The 25685-nt window shown below is 39.2% G+C and overlaps 1 protein-coding gene across 1 annotated transcript in view; it reads right to left on the bottom strand.

Moving 5' to 3' along the window:
* LOC110505113 (leucine-rich repeat and immunoglobulin-like domain-containing nogo receptor-interacting protein 2) overlaps window positions 1–25685 on the bottom strand; it is a 406552-nt gene that overhangs the window by 155262 nt on the left and 225605 nt on the right. The window contains exon 4 of the mRNA XM_021584096.2: window positions 16184–16262. The gene's annotated coding sequence lies outside the window, so the exon portion shown is untranslated. The remainder of the gene's footprint in view (window positions 1–16183; window positions 16263–25685) is intronic.

A 25685-nucleotide genomic window follows, 5' to 3' on the forward strand; every position in this document is an offset into this window, starting at 1 on the left:
TGGGTACGCACTGGCTATTATCAAAGCCATATTTACTCACAAATAAACCTTGATGAAGGCCAAGTTCACCATACAACAGATAGCCCAAACAACCAGGGTAGCATAGGCTATTAACTGAAATTGACAAACAATTTTCACCACATGTAAATACCAATGTAGCCAAGATACACAGGCAATAACCTCCGATGGCAGCATATTTTATAGCAATCAGCCGACGAAATGACACACTGTGCAACTCAGTTCAACTATAGTAGACGATGTAGTATCCACAGCTACAATTGATAGGTGTCACTAAAAGACCAGTTTACAGCATTGACACATTTCATCCAAATAATTTGCAATGCAAACTCCATAGCCTATAACAATGGATTTAAAGTTCATCCAATGCTCATGGCTATTCCGTGCCACTAGTGTGAAGTGAAGTAACTGGCTAGCTAATCGGATGTGTGACTTTCAGATCACAGACATCAGAAATGTAACACAACGTATAGGATATATAGCTATAGTTATAGATTTTTAGTACTATAGCAAAGCGACATTTCATATGAAGCAAAGCAAAGCATAGCACAGCCAACTAGCTAACAAGCTAGCAACACTAGCTAGCTAGCTGTTAATGTGGCTTGAAAACAATCAAAATAAGTAATACACACTGCATTTACAACCACATAACAAACGCGACATATCACTTTATATCTAGCAAGACATATTATCTATGTCTTAACTTTTCAGCAGGTCAGTATTGAATCCCTTAGGAACTCTCTTCACTTTGTGAACGCAAACACAAGGCTCACTCTCAACACTGCCACTTTTTAGATTTTGAGGATAAAAACCGCCATAATCATTGAGAAAAAACATTCAATAACAAAAAATAATGTCCATTTTTTTATGTAATTATATTTTATCAGGCATTTCATAACAGCATTTTAAAAAACTAAATTATCACGGGGTAAGCACTGCCTACACTGACTGGATGTCACCGCTGTTAGCAATGCGTAGTGCTGCTGGTCCCTATTGAGTGGTTGACTAAAGCTGTGGATGTTTGAGCCCAATGGCAACCCAAACATTTGGTTTTGTCTAAAGTTGAGGGATGGGGAATGTAACCCCTGTACTACATGTACTAATTAAACATGTATATGTTATACTGTTAAACAATCAATACATTTAGCAAGAAACATCCCAGATTGTGCCTTTAAACAGTATCTAATAATCCATTCAAACAAAAATGCACAGAGGGTCAGTTACAAATTCCATTATATCAACCAAAATGTGGCAGTATCACCAGCCATTTCCTCTGATCTGTGCTGAATCTCAAAACATACAATTTGTCTCAAGGCCATTAGACATTGTTTTTCTAGATTTTTCTGCACCTTTCTCCTGAATATCTTTGACTGACTTTACTGATATAAACAAGCCCTCTGGACTTCTCCTCCCCACTGAGTTGAACATACCATTATGAGAGACAAACCGCAATATTGGCTCACATACCCACTCCTAAGTGTTGCATTTCATTAGATGACTTAAAACTCTCATCTTCCTTTGACAATAAGCAATATAACCAGCGGTCTAACATAAATGTAAGGCGAGCATGAGCAGCTTGATGACAATGTTCTGTATTCTGACAGTACCCTTTCAGTCGTTATCAAATCCATTGAATGAAACGAGAGAGAAGAGAAAGGAATGCAATCTTGTGGTACAATCTTTTCCACCGCATTTGACAATGATAGATGTCTCTTTTCCTCAAAGGGAAACCACGTCAATGCTGCCAATACCTGTTGATGACACGATACACGACTTGAGAATTTCTGGGCCACAGCAATGTGCCAGAGCAATATTCTGGGCCACAACAATGATACATAGCTCCTAAATAAGTAAACGGTCAGTCATAAAGTGAACAAACACTTATCCGGTGTATGTGACAGTAATAATAATACTTTTAAAAAAGTATTAGCAAACATTTTCAGTATATTTTCGTACAGGACAGGGAATACTGTAGGTCATGAGGGAAAGCAAATTATGTCTCACGTCTAGTAAGACTGAAGATACATTTTCTTTGCTCGGTTCACAATCTCCACAACATATCCCGCCCAACCCATAGGGCAATGTTATGGATTGTTAGGCCAGTTCAGTGGCTTCACACCATGAATGGACATACAGGCCCATCAGTCATACTATTGCAATCATGGTTAAGTGACTGTGGTGGGTGGGAAAGTTAAACTGTGACCTGGACACATTCCAATTATAGGCTACTTCACAAGTTATTTCTAAAGATATTTGAAAATGGCAGAAATATATCGGAACATTATTCAATGCAAGCTCCTACATTCTAATCAGCACAACTAAAGATTGTTTATTATCTGTCCACTGTTATTTTTATAGGAGAATAAACCTTAATCAGCACTCCCAACAACTAATAATGACCTTGCTCCGGTCTGTTCCTCTCCATCTCTTAAAGGTAATGACCCTGATAACCTGTGTGTGTGTCCACTCCTCAATGTGCCGCCATCACTCTCAAGACATTTCCACTCCCAATTGAGCACATATCATGTAGGCATTACATATTACCTGTAAATGGCCCAAAAAACTAATTGCAAAATAAAAAAATGTAAATAAAAGTTAATGAAAATTTAAGAAAGAGAGCAGGTGTGGAAGAGCTCTTCCCCGACTGGTTAGTAATGTCAATGATATGGTTTGCTTCCAATCAGTGACTGTTAAATACCGCTCACTTGAATTCCCAGAGCCAAAATTCACGAAGCGTGCCAAAGTAGGATTGCTGATATAGGACCTGATTTAAGATCAGTTGTGCCTTTTTAAATCTTAATGAGTAAGACGGGGGAACTGATCCTAGATCAGCACTGCTACTTTGAGAGGCCCGAAATTGAAGTAGTAAGTCGAGTAATTCCCTAAGGTCGCTGTTGCACATAGCCTAGCCAACTGATCTCTATCCCCCTAACTCCCTTATCCGCCTGCAGTCCTTTTCCAGCTGCATCTCCGCTAAGATATTCCATGAAATATTTATTTACCCTGCATTTTCCTCAGACAAATCCGGGCTATCCTTTACAGTCACACCTGCTGATCCAAGCCCTTTTTTTCGTGCGAGGGTTTTGGGCCTCAGTTGGCTGCGCCTCCGTGCATAATATCCAACGGGTTAGAGGCGCATCACTGCACATTAAAGGCTGAAGTGGAGTGAACATAAACGTGCTCTACTGCCATGTCCAAAAGTGGTGCCACGTAGATTATTACTGTAGCTCCTTCCCTCATCCACCTGGTACTCTACCCTGCCTGCAGTGTAGGGACTGCTGCCCTATGTACATAGATAGCGTCATTGAACACTAGTCACTTGAATAGTGTTTACTTACTGTTTCACCCACTTTATAGTGGGAATACCTACTGTATTCTAGTCATTGCTAATCCTATATAATTTATATATTCATTTTTTAAAATTTATTTATTCGGTATTACGGTTGGAGCTAGAAACACTAACATCTGCAATAACGTCTGCACATCTGTGTACGCGACCAATGCACTTTTATTTGATTTTGATCCTCCCCACATCCTCTACCTCTATCTGAGATATGGAGGATAACAATATATACAGTACCAGTCAAACATTTGACACACCTACTCATTCCAAGGTTCTAATTTATTTGTACCATTTTCTACATTGCAGAATAATAGTGAAGACATCAAAACTATGAAATAACACATATGGAATCATGTGGTAACCCAAAAAGTGTTAAACAAATCAAAATATATTTTTTTATGGGAGATTCTTTAAAGTAGCCACCCTTTGCCTTGATGACAGCTTTGCACACTCTTGGCATTCTCTCATTACTTTACGACACTATCTGTGTACATAGGGCATCAGTCTCTGCTGAGCAGGCAGGGTAGAGTACAGGATGGATGAGGGGAAGATCTACCAAGTCCATATCATGGCAAGAACAGCTCAAATAAGCAAAAAGAAATAACAGTCCATCATTACTTTACGACATGAAGGTCAGTCAAGAACTTTAAAAGTTTCTTCAAGTGGAGTCGCAAAATCCGTCAAGCCCTATGAGGAAATTGACTCTCACGAGGAGCGCGACACGGAAGGAAGACCCAGAGTTACCTCTGCTGCAGAAGATGAGTTCATTAGAGTTAACTGCAACTCAGATTGCAGCCCAAATAAATGTTTCACAGAGTTCAACTAACAGACACACCTCAGCATCAACTGTTCAGAGAAGACTGCGTGAATCAGGCCTTCATGGTGGAATTGCTGCAAAGAAGGAAAGAAATTCCACAAGTTAACTTTTTAACACAAAGGTTCTGATAGCCGCTCAAAGTTTGCCAGTCAAGACATTTCATCCCCCTCCTTTAATTCCTAATTAGAATCGTGGCATTTCCTGTACCAACATCTAAAAAAAAAACAAGCAAAAGGAATGGACATCTAAACCACAGGGAATGTCACATGGTTTTTCTGAGCTCTGTTGTAACCAACCGGGTTAAAACAACTCATAGTTAATGAGAAGAGACAACTAAGAAACATTTAATGTGATAAAACACCTTTTACCTCTCCTCTCCTCACAGCTGAAAACGAGACAACTCTCGTCACCATCCAACAATCCCCTTCAGGAGTATCAATGTTACCCTTTTGTTCCAAAGCTCCGGGGGGCCAGATTTGACAACCTGAACACCACATCCATAAGTAAACGCCCTTCAACTACATTAATTCCAGTCGACCATTAATTGCAGGCTCGCTGTATCAAGCCTGACATTTAAGTTTCCCTCCAGAGTGCATCTTTGGGACAGAGTCTGAATGAGACGCATCTGGTTTAATTAAGGCAAAACAGAGATGACGGGGCGACTGCATGTTAATGTGATCTAGGGGAAGGTTGTCATTGCTGCTTCCCATCACTTCCATATACAGTACATCTATTCAGTCACTACCTCCTGTTTCTCACTGTCTCTTCTTGCAATGGACCTGTCAACAGCAGGAAGGAAGGCTATAGTCCCTAATTCTGATCACGACTAGCAATTTCCCTAATCATTGTGGATAATAGTTTTTTCCTTATAGAGCCATTGTGGAAGGAGAATATCAAAAATTCCAGGGTAGAGAATTGGAGGCATTTAGCTGACTTGGTACTGGATATTTGGTTATTCAATTTGTGGATAAGTTCCCTCATTAAAGCATGTTTTGTTGAATTTTTAGAGGCTTTCTAAAGGTGATGGTGAGGCAAGAACCTTAACTCTATCCTTATTTTTAGCAAGACTCCCTGTACAGTATGCAAATTGCCTTGCTTACACTTAAATACTTACAATATACACATTCCACGGTTGTGTTAATTGGCGAGATGCAGAAGTGTGATTTGTTTAAAGCAGAGGTCATGCCCCTCTTTGAAGGGAACTTCTATGAGTAAAACACACAAGTCGGTCAAGTCAAAGCAATCAACACAAATTGAATTTCACACACTGAGTTATTCATTGCTGTTTTCCACAGATCCTACCTCTCTTCATCATCCAATGATCTAAATAACATCAAATTACTTCAACTCACATTTACATCTCATAGCCATTAAAAGATGAACAATGGATGCTTACTTACAGTGACAATAATATAAATCAAATAAAACATTTCTTAGCATAATTCGTAAAGGGAGGGCTAGAATCCTGATGTTTGGGAGAAGACTGACTGTTGAGAACAATCACATTGAATCATTATACTTGGGGAGACGTGAGTATATTGCAAAGAATGATGAGGCATATAGATGTATCATCTACATTAATAGTCAATAGGAATGCCAATCATCGGATGTGACTTATTTTGCCTTGAATATATAATCTCAAAGCAAGCCCAGCAGGCAAAACTGGTTGCAATGATGCCACAAGGACGTCATTACCACCACTGGGTATGAAAATCTACCTATCAATAACTTGATTTTCAATGTGTGTCATACCCATTGATTAAAGACGTCCTTATAGCATCATTGCAACCAGTTTGCCCACTGGGTTTGCCTTGAGATTTCAGAGTGTACTCCATGTCATTGTATTGAGGATACGTCTTGTAGTGGGCACACACAAAGGAGAAACATACCGATCGTTTGAGAGTCTATTCAACTATAATATCTGAATAGTTCAGAAACTATCATTACCGTACTCGTAGACTTGAAAATAGAAATATGGCGCATTTTTAGGGACAAACAGCCTGTATTTCGCTCTATTCATACTGTATCCCCATGCTCCATCTTCCTAGAAACCTTCATTGAATTAAATGTGCCTTTAGTGCCCAGAGGAAGCAGGCACTGCCAAATAGCTTGGGCTAGAAAAAGAAAAGAAAACGGAAACATCTATTTCCATGCCCATAATACATCATCATAACCCCAGCCGCAATGAATTCCTTGCTTCTTTATTTCTGTCCACTATCAGCCGCCAGCAGGCCTGCCTCCACTGCCTCCACAGCCTCGACTCTATGGACACTCCTTGAAAGACAGAATGCAGTAGCTAAGGCTCCCTCGGTTGTTTGAGACTGTCTTCAACACCTGGAAGTGTGGTGCTGAATTAGAAAGGATGTTCAACAGTTGCTGAAAAACTACTTTTTTCATGTGTTTCTCTGTCTTGTGTAATGAAAAATAGGTTAGTGGGAAATTATTGTGTAATTACTTACACACTGGTGGCTGCATACTATAATGTGCACATTTAAGTTGCACATTATCGGGCACACAATGGATCATAGTAAATCTACTGCATGTAGTCAAATCCACTTCACAGCTGGGAATCAGCCACAATAGCCAACACACTATCACATATTATTGTGAAATCGGCACAAATGAATTGTTTTTTTAAAATGTTCATCACACGATTATCAAAGTCAATATTTTCGTGTCCACCACATGATTTTCTTCTTCATAACGTATTTGTGTCCATTAAACAATTTTCTTCATAACGAATTCCCCCAAAAAATTGAACTGTATTTTAAGACAATTAAGTACTCTATGTTAGCTAGGCGGCTAACGTTAAGTACATGGCTAGGGGTTAAGTAACCTACTGCCTTTTTCTATGATTGAAATGCACTGGAAAACATAAGTCATTTGAGTCTATTTTACAATTTGTGATAGTGGGTTGCAAAAGCATCACCATTGAATTCCAACACTAAGGGGAAACTCTAACATACCCAAATATTTCTCAATGTTGTGATGGGGAAGTATTGCATGCCTTGTTATATGGCATTGTATTATTAGAGGCAGGCTGTGAAATCCCTCCTGATATATTGATGTATCCTCCTTCGTTCTAATTATCAGCTCTGTCACATTCTACCTGCATCGCCGGGATGGAGTGTGACAGGTGAGGAAGTTGCCCTGGTACTCAGGGATGTTTTGAAATGCAGCCTATTACACAGCCATCTAGCTGAGAAGATGGGCTGGGTGGTTGGGAGGAAGGAAGGGGAGCAGGCAAGTGGGGGAGAAAGGGTAAGGTCATACCAATCTAATTTGTGCTGCAGTCATGCTGGTTCCTGCGGGCCACCCCCTCAACGCCCACCACTCCTCCAGATCAATACATGGTATGAGCCCTAGCCAAGTCGAGTCACTAGAATGTCAGTCAAAACCTGTTATCTGCCCTAGTGGATGTGTGAGTTAGCTAGGGTCTTAAAATCACATTCTGTAATAGTGGGCCACCAATAATAACGTAAACAATGGGGCAAGTGCATGAGATTTGTGACAGATTGAATATTCACAGAGAGGAGGTAATGAGGGCATTAGTACTTCAAGCTTTTATTCGATCATGTGATATGTGGAAACCGTTTTTATCCTCAATGGCCCGACGAGAAAAGTAGTAACCTTGATATGTGCTATGGAAAATATTGATTTAATACTTAGGCCTGCCCATTGCTAGAGGGAACAATGCATACAGTGGGGCAAAAAAGTATTTAGTCAGCCACCAATTGTGCAAGTTCTCCCACTTAAAAATATGAGAGAGGCCTGTAATTTTCATCATAGGTACACTTCAACTATGACAGACAAAATGAGAAGAAAAAAAATCCAGAAAATCACATTCTAGGATTTTTTATGAATTTATTTACAAATTATGGTGGAAAATAAGTATTTGGTCAATAACAAAAGTTTATCTCAATACTTTGTTATATACCCTTTGTTGGCAATGACAGAGGTCAAACGTTTTCTGTAAATCTTCGCAAGGTTTTCACACACTGTTGCTGGTATTTTGGCCCATTCCTCCATGCAGATCTCCTCTGGAGCAGTGATGTTTTGGGGCTGTTGCTGGGCAACACAGACTTTCAACTCCCTCCAAAGATTTTCTATGGGGTTGAGATCTGGAGACTGGCTAGGCCACTCCAGGACCTTGAAATGCTTCTTACGAAGCCACTCCTTCGTTGCCCGGGCGGTGTGTTTGGGATCATTGTCATGCTGAAAGACCCAGCCACGTTTCATCTTCAATGCCCTTGCTGATGGAAGGAGGTTTTCACTCAAAATCTGACGATACATGGCCTCATTCATTCTTTCCTTTACACGGATCAGTCGTCCTGGTCCCTTTGCAGAAAAATAGCCCCAAAGCATGATGTTTCCACCCCCATGCTTCACAGTAGGTATGGTGTTCTTTGGATGCAACTCAGCATTCTTTGTCCTCCAAACACGACGAGTTGAGTTTTTACCAAAAAGTTATATTTTGGTTTCATCTGACCACATGACATTCTCCCAATCTTCTTCTGGATCATCCAAATGCTCTCTAGCAAATTTCAGATGGGCCTGGACATGTACTGGCTTAAGCAGAGGGACACGTCTGGCACTGCAGGATTTGAGTCCCTGGCGGCGTAGTGTGTTACTGATGGTAGGCTTTGTTACTTTGGTCCCAGCTCTCTGCAGGTCATTCACTAGGTCTGGAATTTTTGCTCACCGTTCTTGTGATTATTTTGATCACACAGGGTGAGATCTTGCGTGAAGCGCCAGATCGAGGGAGATTATCAGTGGTCTTGTATGTCTTCCATTTCCTAATAATTGCTCCCACAGTTGATTTTTTCAAACTAAGCTGCTTACCTATTGCAGATTCAGTCTTCCCAGCCTGGTGCAGGTCTACAATTTTGTTTCTGGTGTCCTTTGACAGCTCTTTGGTCTTTGCCATAGTGGAGTTTGGAGTGTGACTGTTTGAGGTTGTGGACAGGTGTCTTTTATACTGATAACAAGTTGAAACAGGTGCCATTAATACAGGTAACAAGGGGAGGACAGAGGAGCCCCTTAAAGAAGAAGTTACAGGTCTGTGAGAGCCAGAAATCTTGCTTGTTTGTAGGTGACCAAATACTTATTTTCCACCATAATTTGCATATAAATTCATTAAAAATCCTACAATGTGATTTTCTGGATTTTATTTCTCATTTTGTCTGTCATAGTTGAAGTGTACCTATGATGAAAATTACAGGCCTCGCTCATATTTTTAAGTGGGAGAACTTGCACAATTGGTGCTGACTAAATACTTTTTTGCCCCAATGTATATACAGTAGGTAAACTAATAATTCCTTGATTTATGCTCAAACAGAGCTTATCAACCAGAACACTCAAAATCACCTTGAACATGTGTGGTATTTTAGGAATTCATTGATAATGGGATAGCAGATAGTGAGAAAGCACTTTTATCATTTGAAATGTTCTACTGCAATTCCTCTTCCTCCTACTAATACTTATTTTGCATTTCCACTTCTAATACACCTAATTATATTGATCCGCATCAAAGAATACTTTACTTTTCTTTGTGGTATTAAAAGAACTAGGTAATACAAATCTAGCTGCAAAGATATGCTCTGAGTGTACAACAAAACACCTTCCTAATATTGAGTTACATCCTCCCTTTGCCCTCAGAAAAGCCTCAATCCGTTGGGACATGGACTCTAAAGGGGTAGACGAAGGGACAGGTTAAAGAATGATTTTTAAGCATTCCACAGGGATGCTGGCCCATGTTGACTCCAATTCCTCCCACAGTTGTGTAAAGTTGGCTGGAAGTCCTTTAAATATTTTGTCTTGCCCAGTCACCCTCTAAATGGCACACATACACAATCCATTGCCCTCAATTGCCCCAAGGCTTAAACATCCTTCTTTATCCTTTCTCCTCCTCTTCGTCTACACTGAATGAAGTGGATTTAACAAGTGACATCAATAAGGGATCATAGCATTCACCTAGATTCCCTTGGTCAGTCTGTCATGGAAATATCTGTTGTTGTTAATGTATTGTACACTCAGTGTATATTTTCTTGTTGTGATACTGCACAACCCAACAGCACTGTTGGAGAACTGAGCCAAAAAACATCAATATGCACAATATCAATACTATGTACCCACTTGCCTGTTGAAAACACGCAGGTGGCAAAAATTCCATCAATGATTAAGCAAATGAACACATATTGATTCTCATATTTTTTTTTTAACCAGGCAAGTCAGTTAAGAATAAATTCTTATTTACAATGATGATGTAGGAACATTGGGTGTTTTGTTCGGAAGCAGAACGACAGGTTTTTACCGTGTCAGATCGGCGATTCGATCTAGCAACCTTTCGGTTACTGGCCCAAAGCTCTAACCATTAGGCTACCTGCTACCTGCCGCCATATGGAATGAAGTTTCTTTTTTTTGAGCCAATGGTGCACACTGATGGGTTCCTAGGTTTGTTGAGGACAATTCTCATTGATGCAGTCATCTGAAACTATAGCACAGCGTCCGATGGCTGAACAGTGCCCACCAGACAGCAGGGTAGCATCCCAAATGGCACCCTATTCCCTATAAAGTGCCCTACTTGTGACCAGAGCCCTATAGGCCTTGATGAAAAGTAATGCACTGTGTAGGGAATAGGATGCCATTTGGGACACAGTCCCTGTTATACTGATCAGAGAAATCTGGAGAGTTTGAGGCAATTTAGTTTAATACATTGTTTACAATTAATCTTCAACTGGATGTTTTGCGTGGAGCTTAAATAGGCACATCAAAGTTTGCGTCAATAAAATCTGTGAAGAGACACAGCGTCTCAGTTGAGTTTCAAAAGAGTACGCCACGCCCTGCTGAGTCTTCCTGTGAGAACGGAGAGATTAACATTTTATAGTGATACTGTGGAAGGACGCGATCTGTCACCTCTGCTTGCTTTTCAATCAAGACCCAGCATCTCTATATTCCTTCATATTGAGCGGCTGGGAGAATGTCTCTCTGAGTTTTGACTTGTTATATAAAAACTTGTGTCAATTTGAGTGTTATGGATTAACAGAGTTGGGTATCCTCCTCCCCAAACATGTTAGGCTGAACATGCATGCAGCGGTGGAACATGGCTCGGATGAGAGTGATGACTTGAGTGGCATTGATTTATGCAAGATCAGCAATAGGGGCTTGCATGCATTGTTAAAAACTAGATAATAGCATGAACACATAACACAATTCCCACCAGACATCATCTCAGCCAAAGGTGATAAAATATCCAGTGAGACATCCCAAAATTAACTTTGTGCTGAAAGTATATAGTTCATCAATAACCTTCAACAGCATTTTTTATTTGAATATTCATAATTCACACAAAAAACGTGATTCCTCACTTTACTATTAATAGCTCAGAAATGGTTTGATGAGGGCCCAATGCATGCTGGGGAATGTGAATCACAGTGTACATAAACCAATCGTTTTGCCACCTAGATTTGGAGGGCCTGTCCCTTAAGGTACAGTGCTGTGGAGTTGTGGGCAAAGAGCTTGATAAATATTGAAAAGTAAAATACAAAACTAACCAAGGATTAAAAAAACCTTAGGGAAGGCTAAATGTAGTAATCTTTGGGAACAAACACAAATACTGTATCTTCCATATTCAAGGTGACATTTGAAGCTCATGATATTTATAGAACATTCACCCTCAACTGTAATCGACAGATGACCTCTATTGACGACTCCATACTGTTTGAACTATAACCTCAATTCCTTCAATCTGTTTTGAATGGCATTATAATTACATTTTATATCACAAGAAGCAGTTAGTGGACTACTGTTATGCCTCAGATAAGTGTCAGATCCACCTCAGTTTGTTCTTTTAATCCAGTTGGTGTACATGTCCTTTAATAAGAGCAAATATAGTTTAATTCCAAAACGCCATACAATGCCTTGAAGAAAGACTTTCTGATTTTCTCTATTTTTGCACGTTTTATGCTGAATGTTAGCAGATCTTCAACCAAAACCTAATATTAGATAAAAGAAAACTGAGTGAACAAATAACAAAAAAAGTATACCTATTTTATTTATTTAATTGACAAAGTTCTGCAACACCCAATTCCCCTGGGTGAAAAAGTAATTGGCCCCTTACACTCTGGGTTTTCAAGCATGAACTGCTCTTTTCAAGTCCTACGTTACCACAACATCTTAATTGGGATTAGGTCGGGACATTGACTAGGCCATTAAAAAACTTTAAATGTGTTGCGTTTTTATGTGTCTGTTTTAGTTTGTTCAGGGTGTGAGTTGGGGTGGGCATTCTATGTTTTTTGTTCTATGTTTTGTATTTCTGCTTTTGGCCTGGTATGGTTCCCAATCAGAGGCAGCTGTCAATCGTTGTCTCTGATTGAGAACCATACTTAGCTAGCCTGTGTTCCCACTATGATTTGTAGATAGTTGTTTTCTGTTTTGTACCTGACAGAACTTTTTCATTTATTTAATTCACTTTGTTATTTTGTTTTGTGTGTTTAGTCTAATAAATTAACATGGACACTTACCACGCTGCACATTGGTCCGATCCTTCCTACTCCTCCTCAAACGAAGAAGACATTCGTTACAGTCTTAGGCATTTTCATGTAGACTTTGGAGTGACTACCTCATCTCTGTACCTCACACACACAATTATCTTTAAGATCCATCAGTCGAGGACTGAATGTCAAACACAGATTTAACCACAAAGACCTTTGACATTGACCTTTGAGCATGGTGAAGTTATTAATTACACTTTAGCTGGTGTATCAATACACCCATTAACCACAAAGATACAGGTGTCTGTCCTAACTTAGTTGCCAGAAAGAAAGATAACAACTCAGGTATTTCACTGTGAGGCCAATGGTGACTTTAACACAGTTTAATAACTATGATCGGAGAAAACTGAGGATGCTATACTAACATAATTGACAGTGAAAAGAAGGAAGCCTGTACAGAATACAAATATTCCAAAACATGCATCCTGCTTGCAACAAGGCACTTAAATAATACTGCAAAAAATGTGGCAAAGCAATTCACTTTTTATCGTGAATACGTAGTGTTATGTTTGTGGCAAATCCAGTACAACACATCATCCAGTACAACACTCTCCATATTTCCAAGCATAGTGTTGGCTGCATCATGTTATGGGTATGCTTACAATCTTTAAGGACTGGGGAGTTTTACAGTCTACAAAAATTAAACGGAATGGAGCCAAGCACAGACAAAATCCTAGAGGAAAACAAGTCTGCTTTCCACCAGACACTGGGAGACAAATTCACCTTTCAGCAAGACAATAACCTAAAACCCATGGCCAAATCTAAACTGGAATTTCTTACCAAGAAGACTGTGAATGTTCCTGAGTGGTTGAGTTACAGTTTTGACTTTAAAAAATGTACCAATTTGACAGAGCTTGATGAATTTTGTAAATAATTATGGGCAAATACTGTACAATCCAGGTGTGCAAAGCTCTTACAGACTTATTCAGAAAGACTCAAAGCTGTAATCGCTGCCAAAGGTGATTTCAACATGTATTGACTCAGGAGTGTGAATGCTTATGTAATTGAAATATTTCTGTATTTAATTTTCAATAAATGTGCAAATATTTCTAAAAAACATGTTTTCACATTATGGGGTATTGTGCGTAGATGGGTGAGAAAAATGATCTACTGAATACAGGCTGTAACACCACGGAATGTGGAATAAGTCAGGGTATGAGTAATTCTGAACGTACTGCATTTGTTTGAAATCTAGTTGGTTTTATTTCAGGGAGACAAACAAATCACATTTTGTTGCAAAACAAGATATATCCATCCGCCTCTGCAAGGTTTTATACAGTCAAATGTGACAAATAATTACATGTAATAATGACAACCGTACAAATGGTAGATTTGTGACATCAACATAAAAAAAAGTATATATTTTAAACAAAAATATAAACGCAACATTTTCCATACGCACAAAAAATGTATTTCTCCATTTCACAGTGTGTCTTGTGCTGGGTACAATAAAAGGCAATTATAAAGATAATTTAATTGTAATTTCTCTACCATAAACCGCCTCCAACATTGTTCTAGAGAATTTAGCAGTACGTCCAACCGGCCTCACAATGGCAGACTACATGTAACCATGCCAGCCCAGGACCTTCACCTGTGGTATCGTCTGAGACCAACCACCTGGACAGTTTACGAAACTGAGGAGCATTTCTGTCTGTTAAAAAGCCCTTTTGGGGGGAAAAAATCATTCTGATTGGATGGGCTGGCTCCCAAGTGGGTGGGCCTATCCCCAGTCATGTGAAATCTATAGATTAGCGCCTAATGAATGCAAAACACTATAGCATAAGGCTAAACTCAACAACAACTGAAACATCCTCTCACTGTCAACTGCATTTATTTTCAGCAAACTTAACATGTGTAAATATTTGTGTGAACAGATTCAACAACTGAGACATAAACTGAACAGGTTCCACAGACATGTGACTAACAGAAATGGAATAATGTGTCCCTGAACATAGGGGGGTCAAAATTAAAAGTAGCAGTCTGTATCTGGTGTGACCACCAGCTCCATTAAGTACTGCAGTGCATCTCCTCCTCATGGACTACACCAGATTTCCCAGTTCTTGCTGTGAGATGTTACCCCACTCTTACACCAAGGCACCTGCAAGTTCCCAGACATTTCTGGGGGGAATGGCCCTAGCCGTCACCCTCCGATTCAACAGGTCCCAGACTTGCTCAATGGGATTGAGATCCGGGCTCTGCAGAACACTGACATTCCTTTCTTGCTGGAAATCCCTCACAAAACGAGCAGTATGGCTGGTGGCATTGTCATTGTCATCAGGTATGATATTCGGATGTACCCATCCTGTGCAGGTGTTGTTACACATGGTCTGCCACAGCGAGGACGGTCAGCTGTCCATCCTGTCTCCCTGTGGAGCTGTCTTAGTTCTCACAGTACGGACATTGCAATTTATTGGCCACATCTGCAGTCCTCATGCCTCTTTGCAGCTTGCCTAAGGCACGTTCACGCAGATGAGCAGGGACCCTGGGCATTTTCTTTTGGTGTTTTTCAGAGTCAGTAGAAAGGCCTCTTTAGTTTCCTAAATTTTCATAACTGTGACCTTAATTGCCTACCGTCTGTAAGCTGTTAGTGTCTTAACGACTGTTCCACAGGTGCGTGTTCATTAATTATTTATGGTTCATTGAACAAGCATGGGAAATAGTGTTAAAACCCTTTACAATGAAGATCTGTTTCATGAATTATCTTTGAAAGACAGGGTCATGAAAAAGGAACGTTTCTTTTCTTGCCGAGTTTAGATACGTATATGTTAAATATACAGGTTACAAACATTCGATCACATTTAAGCAGTGAAAAAATAGTGTTATGCAAATGTAAAGAATTGGTGTTTATCGCATTTCCAAAACCATAATTGTGTGTTTCAGCAGTCAAAGAGGATATATAAGAGAAACAGCAATCTCTAATCATCCCTCGGTGAGTTGTATCATGGGAATATGTGGAACACGCAGTATATAGCCAATAAAGAATATTAGATTGTGTAATGTCATTGCCTCATCTTATAAGATGTTATGCTGCTATAATGTACTATAGATCTAATTCAGCCCTTAAATTCCTCCTGGCTTCTATATACTGTAGCTAACCATCAATTGGATTCATGATTCCCGACTCTTTTCAATTCAATCGCATTGACTCAATTTCCCCCCCCCCTCACAACAGGACCACGGTTTAGGAAAACACCCATAGGGTAATGAATTACCTGCTGATCGCTTGGTATGTTTCAATACAACCACCTAACACCTTTCTCCTCTCCAAACTCAAAATAGCTCACGCTATGCATCAAAGACCTCCTTGATAAGTTAATCGGAACTATCTGTTACCAAATATAGAGAGAAATTCACTGGAGTCTGAACTGACATGGGAACGAAATCAACCACAATCGAAGCCAAACAGTTGAGACGAAAACAGATGATCAGACATTGTGAATGCTTGGTACTTACCACTTTGAGAAGCAATCATCCTCTCAGCCATGGCATGTTCTTTCCCCCCCAGTTATCACTGTTTTTCAGGCTTCTATATCTGGTTGGAAAGAGAGAGAGAGAGAGAGAGCACGTTAGAGAGCGAGAGCAACAGAGATCGATCACAGGTGAGCTTATGATCTGGTAAGTAGAGTGTGGATCCAAACGCAAAGAACAACATTTCAATCAGTGTTCAAAACAAAATTGTTACGGACACTGTCAGAAGTTCACAATCAAAGAGAAGGGGATCAAAGGGAGCTAGTCATTGTTAGTAACCATTATTTACAGTGTTACTTCAAACCTGAGCTACCCTGCACCAATCATTTTATTTCTTTGGGGGGGTAGAGCAGCTTTCATATTGCAGATTGTGGGTACTATCAATGTAATTGACATTTCCAATCCCATATATATATATATATATATATATATAGATATAGATATTTTTTTTATCATATTTTTTTTATTATTTATTATTTTCCTGCTAACCCTATCAATCTTCCCCTAACAGGAGTAAACTAATGGACAACAAAATGTAGGCTTCTTCTTCCAGTTTATACATTCTACATACATTTTAAATTAGTTTTGTATTTAATTTTTTTATCCTCAACCCCAACCATCTACAGTGCCTTGCAAAAATATTCATCCCCATTGCCGTTTTCCTATTTTTTGCATTACAACCTGTAATTAAAATAGATTTGGGGCGGAATTTCATGTAATGGACATACACAAAATAGTCCAAATTGGTGAAGTGAAATGAAAAAAATAACTTGTTTAAATGAATTATAAAAAATAAAAACCGGATAAGTGGTGCATAGGTATTCACCCCTTTGCTATGAAGCCCCTAAATAAGATATGGTGCAACCAATGTCCTTCAGAAGTCACATAATTAGTTAAATAAAGTCCAACTGTGTGCAATCTAAGTGTCACATGATCTGTCACATGATCTCAGTATATATACACCTATTCTGAAAGGCCCCAGAGTCTGCAACACCACTAAGCAAGGGGCACCACCAAGCAAGCAGGGTCAGGGACAGAGTAGTGGAAAAGTACAGATCAGGGTTGGGTTATAAAAAAATAGCAGAAACGTTGAACATCTCACAGAGCAAAATTAAACCCATTATTAAAAAATGAAAAGAATATGGCATCACAACAAACCTGCCAAGAGATGGCCACCCTCCAAAACTCATGGACCAGGCAAGGAGAGCATTGATCAGAGAGGCAAGAAAGAGACCAAAGATAACCCTGAAGGAGCTGCAAAGTTCCAGGTCAGAGATTGGAGAATCTGTCCATAGTACCACTTTAGCTTTACACTCCACAGAGCTGGGCTTTACGGAAGAGTGGCCAGAAAAAAGCCATTGCTTAAAGAACAAAAATAAGAAAACACGTTTGGTGTTTGCTCAAGGGCAGGTGGGAGACTCCCCAAAGATATGGAAGAAGGTACTCTAATCAGATGAGACTAAAATGTAGCTTTTTGGCCATCAAGAAAAATGCTATGTCTGGCGCAAACCCAACACCTCTCATCACCCCGAGAACACCATCCCCACAGTGAAGCATGGTGGTGCAGCATCATGCTGTGGGTATGTTTTTCATCGGCAGAAACTGGTCAGAATTGAAGGAATGATGGATGGCGCTAAATACATGGAAATTCTTGAGGGAAACCTGTTTCAGTCTTCCAGAAATTTGAGACTGGGACAGAGGTTCACCTTCAAGCAGGACAATGGCCCTAAGCATGCTGCTAAAACAACACTCGAGTGGTTTAAGGGGAAACATTTAAATGTCTTGGAATGGCCTAGTCAAAGCCCAGACCTCAATACAATTGAGAATCTGTGGTGTGACTTAAAGATTGCCGTACACCAGCGGAACCCATCCAACTTGAAGGAGCTTGAGCAGTTTTGCCTTGAGGAATGGGCAGAAATCCCAGTGGCTCGATGTGCCAAGCTTATGGAGACATACCCCAACAGACTTGCAGCTGTAATTGCTGCAAAAGGTGGCTCTACAAAGTTTTGACTTTGGGGGGGTAAATAGTTATTTTTGATGGCTGTAATACATAGATATGCCGATAGTGGACCCTGTTTCACTCCTCTTGACATCCATTATTTACTCTTTTACACCTTGGGTTACAATTCATAACTTTAGACCATTTGTATATGAGATTCTTCAAAATTTAAATCATCCAGGCGTGTATATAAACATTCTAATCGTTCTTTATCAAAATGCCTTTTCAAAATCAGCTATGAACACCAAGCCTGGTTTCCCAGATTTTTCATATTTTTATATATTTTTCTGTACTTGTCTTATATTATATCCTATGTACTGTCTATGTAAAAAAACCTATCTGATTAGGATGAACAATATCCAACAATACATTTTTTATTCTATGGGATATGCATTTTGCTTCAATTTTGGCATCACACTGACGTGTAAGGGGTCTCCAGTTTTTCTGGGTGAACTGAATCTTTATATTTACGACCGGGGTCCGGTTTCAGTAATAGTAAACTATATACATATTATATTCCTTATTTTTTACTTAGCTATATTAAATTGTTTTAAGGTCATACCAAGGATAATTTAGCTATTTTATTTAGAATTTTAAGACCACTTGATTTTTTTTTATATATACAGTACATACACACTCACACATGACCACAAGCTCAGTTGTTCCATCCCCTAGCCCAACTCAAGAGTATAGTTGATGTGTGAATGCGTATTGAGAAGGCATGCCAAATTGAGCAGGAATGGGAACCAACCAATGTCTTGTCCTTTCTGCTGGAGATAGGAAATCCCCCCCTCCCCCACCATTTACACACACTGGTCCCCTGTTCTTCCCAGGCACCTCTGTGTAGTCAAACCATTTGATTATTCTGTGCCTCCAGAGCCACAATAATTTACCCCGTACCAATGAAATACTGCACTTTTTGACCATCTCAAAAACCAAGCATATTGGCATAATCCAAAACCCCAAATGTAATGAATTTCGTTAGTATTTTTTTCACCCTAACACAATCCTTTCCTGTCCCCTGTAAAACAGCGTGACCTTAGGGATATACGTTGGCACCTGTCTGTTGCTCTTTAGTCCCTCCACACAGGCTAGAGGGGAGCAGCACACAGGAAGGTGATTATGAGGAAGGAGTGCCTGAGTTGTTAATGAGACATGATGAGAAAGAGGAGTGAGGCTAATATTAATTCTTTATCCTGTGTCCCAAATTGCACTCTATTCCCTGTGTAGTGATAGGGTTCTGGTCAAAAGTAGTGGACTGTATAATGAGTTTAAAGGCAGGGAGACAAAAAAAACATTGAGGAAGACTTGTAAAATCAGCCTGACACCCAGTACTACTCGTGCCCCACAAAGAGTTCAAGGACATAAGCTGTCCTGCTATTTGATCATTTATCCATTGGATCCCATCGTTAAGCCAAATCTGACATTTTCCACACTGCCCTGGGAATTTTGATGGGCTGCGAAATTGTGATTTCTTAACACGCTACTAACAGGAGATCAGACAGAGCTCCGAGCTAAATCATGGTTGCAATAAGCAGAATAAACTATACAGACCAGCTGATATGTCATTGTTAGTGTCAAGCCAGCTTGATACTAGACAGCGGAAATGGTTATTGTCTGCGTTCACTACTCCCACCCCAATGAAGTAACGTCAGGAACAAGAATATCTAAATAAGAAAAAGATACATGGAAACATATCACATATTACAACTGAAATAAAACGATTTGACTGGAAATGTCAATTATGAAGATTTAGTTAACATGTTTAACGCCTACAATGAAAATAAAGTTATTGAAGACCGACTGCTAATTAATTGTCACATTGTAAATGAAAGTAATGTGGATTGCAGCAACATGTGTGATAGACAATTTAAATATCATTTTAATAAAGCACTTTGCATCTGTTTCATTGATTTAAGATAACGACTTCCAAATAACAATAAATTACTCTCCCTACCATAATAAGTAGAATAAAGTACAATATTTCCAGGGCTGGACTACTGCATTTGGGGCACCGGAGCGCCGATCTTCAGGGGGACCACACTGATTTTGTTAGTCACTCTCACTCAGCTATTATATTAACGTAGCATAAGTCATGGAAAAATGTGTAGGATTGCAGGAAATTAGATTTCTCTCCATCCCATGGAAAAATGGGTAGAATTGAATAAAATGTATAATACAATTGCAACATTTTCTATCAGCCCCATGGCAAAATACTTGCAGATTTCAAGGTAATTTCCTCATATTCTATATATTTAGCCATAAGTCAGAGAGAATTTGGAAGTTTTGAAGCACATTTCTTGCAACTCTACACATCATGCTATCATATGCTATCTGGAGGGTCTCGACCCACAACCCCCAAAATGCTAAATATGTTGGGGGCTGCTTGAAGGTCCCGTTCGGTAATTCGTCCCTGAATATGCCACAGTAGGCCTAGGCTATTGGCCTTGTTACCGTAGACCCGTAAAAAAATATATAAAGGTTCAATTTTGAGGAAACAAAAGTAATTTTAATATAATTTGGGCAAATTTAAATACATTTATTATAATACAATGAAATGTAATAAAAAAATACAACCAATCACAATTTAGACTCAAATGTCAAATGTGTAACTCAAATGTCAAATGTGTAACATATTTTATTAAGACATTCGTCAATTAGCTAAATTGGAAATGAAAAAGTAATCACACACCATTCATAAAATGTGTAGGGTAGGCTACATTGCCATAGTAGATTTGCCTTGGGAAACGAGGAAATTAAATACTTTATTTCAGGATTGAATTGTTCCGAGGATAATATCCACGAGAGCGAAATCACATAGTCCTTAATTAAAAATAAAAAAAATCTAAGGGTTAACCCAAACATCAGCTTCAGGGAAAGGTAAATTGGGGGCCAATAATGGTTGCAATAGAAATCAGCATGCATTGATGGTTTAACGAGAGACAAGCTGGCGATTAATCTGGTGGCCATCGATGGTTGCATTTGGCCTTAAGATTATACATTTATTTGGTTGTGATCTTTGGATAATACCTATTTTGGATGCAGCAGTTGTTAGCTAGAATGCTAACACTCATTGACATGGCTGGTAGCAAAGCAGGTCAAAGAGCCATTTTACTGGTTGAAGTTGAAGTGTTTTTTAAGTATAATACTGTGTTGTGACAATAACACAAACATTATATTAAGCAGGACATTCATGAAAGCCTTAAAATCCAATTATAATCCAAAAGTAGTGTGAAATGCACTCAAAAGCGCCATGTAAAATGAGGCTTTTTTTGCTGACGGTATATGAGAACTCCGCCATGTTCTGCATCCAAATTGTGCACATCACCCATGTCCGGCAATGTTTGAAAACACAGAGAGGGGCATATTAATGTATTATAAATTAATACCTTTCCTTTCGGGGCCACCGTATATTAACATTATGCAGTTCCAAAACTAAATACTTAATGCAGAATATAAGGTTCCATGCCTTGTGGTAAAGGCACTGCTGCAGCATTTGCTACCTGGAATGAAGATGAATAACCTGGAAGTCACCACTAACCCTTCTTATTTAAAAGACCATCCTGCATGTTAATTGTCAAGAGCGTCTGGGTGCTGAGAACATTGTGGCCAAAATGCATTTGTTCAAACCCCAACTTTTGCATCAGCTCAACTGAGACTGACACCATCCTAACCTGCCAGCCTAATCACCTGCGTTGCCAATTTCTGTCAGTGAATTGGTTGTAATATTTCCCCTGTCAGCACTTGTGACTTCTGGCAATGAACGTGTGTGAGAGTTAATCGTAGCTCTTCTTCCTCTAGGAACCTATAAAGAACAAAATATAAATGCAACATGTAAACTCTTTGTCCCATGTTTAATGAAAAAGAAAATATCACAGACATTTTTCATATGCAAAAAAAAATACTTATTTCACTCAAATGTAGTGCTCAAATTTGTTAGTGAGCATTTCTCCTTTGCTAATATAATCCATCCACCTGACAGCATGATCATTACACAGGTGCACCTTATGCGGGGGACAATAAAAGGCCACTCTAAAATGTGCAGTATTGTCACACAAAACAATGGGTTATGGTGTGTTCAGGCAGAAGCTACGGACAACGAACACAATATTATAACAATTATAATATTATAATAATATTAATAAAATAATAATATTATTTCATCGGTGGCAATTTGAATGCACATAGATACTATGACGAGGTTCTGAGGCCCATTGTCTTGACATTCATCTGCCGCCATCATGTCATGTTTCAGCATGATAATGCAAGGCCCCATGTCGCAAGAATCTGTACACAAATTCTGGAAGCTGAAATGTCCCAGTTCTTCCATGGCCTGCATACTCACCAGACATGCCACCCATTGAGCATGTTTGGGATGCTCTGGATCAACATGTACGACAGAGTGTTCCAGTTCCTGCCAATATCCAGCGACTCCAGCAGCATTCCCCAGGCCACAATCAACAGCCTGATCAACTCTATGCAAAGGAGATGTGTCACGCTGCATGAGGCAAATGGTGGTCACACCAAATACTGACTGGTTTTCTGATTCACACCCGTACCTTTATTTTAGGTACAGTATATATGACCAAGAGATGCATTCCTAGTCATGAAATTCATAGATTAGGCCCAATTAATTTATTTCAATTGACTGATTTCCTCATGTTAACTAACTCAGTAAAATCTTCTAAATGTTTGCATGTTGTGTTTATATTTCTGTTCAGTATATTTCAACATGATACCCTTATGTTAGGAAATGGAGAAAGAAATACACATTCCAGGCAGATTGTCTCATAGGCATTCAGGTGAAAAATGTTGCATTGAGGGGACTATACTATGACCTCAATAATCTGACTGTAAGGAAAGTTATCAAAAACACAATAGAAATCGCATCTGTCATCCTCCAGTAAGCAAAAGCAATGTGTAGAACAACTTAATGAGAGAGAGAGATTTACTCCAAGCAAAATATTAGGAAATGTAGCTGTCTACATTCTTTCTATTTTAAACATATGACCATCTTTGATGGTCATACATCATTTGACAAAGATACCTTTCTCTTTCATTGTCCGGTAATTTATGTGCGTGGCTGCTAGCCAAATAGCATTGCACTTCTGTTGTCAGCTGATGAAAATGAATCTATTTTTGGCTGAATGCATTCATTTACTGTGTGTGACGAGAAACTAGTTGCACACCACTTATCACTCTACTGAAGCAAAAAAACACATTGCTGCCTTTTTTTTTTACTGCTACCGGGTTACCATCAGACAAGAATTGTGAGAATTGCAGAAGTTGGCAGATCGGCGGTACCGACTTCAGACGAGACACGTGTCGCTTGTGAGCAAATTGGAGAACATCATCGTGTTCTTGAGAGTCATCTTTCCATCCGGGTCATATTAGTTTGTAGCCCAAACAGTTCGGATGCTACAGACATTTTCATGAGAAGACCGATTTTCGGGATGGCTTCTGGTCTGACAAACACCAGTGTAGTTCTGCCACCTTCCATCGCCGATGGGGAAGGCCCGACATCGATGGATGAGATGGATTGAGACGCAGCCGATGCGGAAGACCGACATTGATTGAGACGCAGCCGACGCAGATACTGTATGTCTAGCTGAAACAGAGATTTTTATGGGGATTTGTTTATAATTCTAATTAGATGTAGATGTACACATCGACTCTAAGGGGTTATGTACTTTGGGGGCATGAGGCAGTGTCCTCTAGATGTGTTGTTTGCATATACTTTCTAGATATTGTGCAGACAAATTAATTATACTGTAATGAAATACACTGATGTGCGATATCCTTGAAGAACACTTGACAATCCAGGAATGCACCCAAGGGCTCAATATGGCAAGACGTAAACACGTTGAAAGCAAGACAACTTATTCCTCCCTGTCCTGAAGAGACATCATATATTTTTATTTCTTCTGAAAATCCCCAGTTGAGTGACCAACACATTGCAACCAACAATACACAGTGACATTGCAACCCTTGACATTCCACATGTCAAACAAATCTAACGAGTGACCAATGGTTGCAAGACGAAATTGCCGACAATACAATTGTCAAATGTTTGAGCATATACTTAATTTTGAACTGTGGATTGTGTATCAACATACACACTCACTACAAAGATACAGGCACCCTTCCTAAATGACTTGCCGAAGAGGAAGGAAAACGCTCAGGGATTTCACCATGAGGCCAATGGGGATTTTGAAACAGATAATGGCTATGATAGGGGAAAACTATGGATGGATCAACAACATTATAGTTACTTCACAATGCTAACGTAAATTTGTGAACAGAATAAACATATTCAAAAACATGCATCCTGTTTGCAATAAGGCACTAAGCACTAAAGTAATACTGCAAAAAACGTGGCAAAGAAATTAACTTTTTGTCCTGAAAAAAAGGTGTTATGTTTGGAGGAAATCCAACAGTACCACTGTTCATATTTTCAAGAACGGTGGTGGCTGCATACTTTTATGGGTATGCTTGTCATCGGCAAGGGAGGTTTTTTTTTAGGATAAAAATAAACGTAGTAGATCCAAGCACAAGCAAAATCCTAGAGGAAAATCTGTCTCAGTCTGCTTTCCAACAGACACTGGGAAACAAATTCACCTTTCACCAGGACAATAACCTAAAACACAAGGCCAAGATGACATTTTATGTTCCTGAGTGGCCTACTTACAGTTTTGATTTAAATCGTCTTGAAAAATCTATGGCAAGACTTGAAAATGGATGTCTGGAATGATCAACAAACAACTTGACAATTTTTCCTAAAGAATAAAGGGGCAAATATTGTACAATCCAGGTGTACAAGCTCTTAGAGACTTACCCAGAAATACTCTCAGCTGTAATCACAGTCAAAGGTGATTCTAACATGTATGACTCATAATAATGACCTAATCAAGAAAAATATGCGTTTGATTAATACATTTAAAAAAAAAATAACCTTGCACTTTGACATTACAGAGTATTTTGTGTAGGTCGTTAACAAAAATTTGAATTTAATACATGTATAACAAATTGCTGTATAACTGTAAATGCTGTTTAACAAATTGTGGAAAAAGTTAAGGGTTGTGAGTACATTTGAAGGAACTGAAGTATATAAGTCCAATGAGAAATGCTTTCTCACCAAAGCTGAACGGGTGTCTTTTCATCTAAAGGAGCTCCGTTTAATACAGATAATCTAATTACTTTGCACAGCTGGACATCCTTCATACATTCCTTTCAATCTTAAGCATTTGATTATATGTAAACACATGCTTGATTTACTCCTTACTGTGCGCAAATCTGCCGGCTTGTTGTGATGGATGACAAGAAACCAATTAATCACATCATTATACCTGTTAAAAACCATGTTTGCTCCGATGGAGGCAAAAAACAGAGAGAAGTGATAGGAAGATGATCTGATTCACCAACGCTCCCTCCCAAATAAATACATAAAACGGTGCCATAAACAATATATTATTTTTGCAGAGGTTAGGG

The sequence above is a fragment of the Oncorhynchus mykiss genome, chromosome 31 (genome assembly GCF_013265735.2).
Source record: "Oncorhynchus mykiss isolate Arlee chromosome 31, USDA_OmykA_1.1, whole genome shotgun sequence".
Lineage (NCBI taxonomy): Eukaryota > Metazoa > Chordata > Actinopteri > Salmoniformes > Salmonidae > Oncorhynchus > Oncorhynchus mykiss.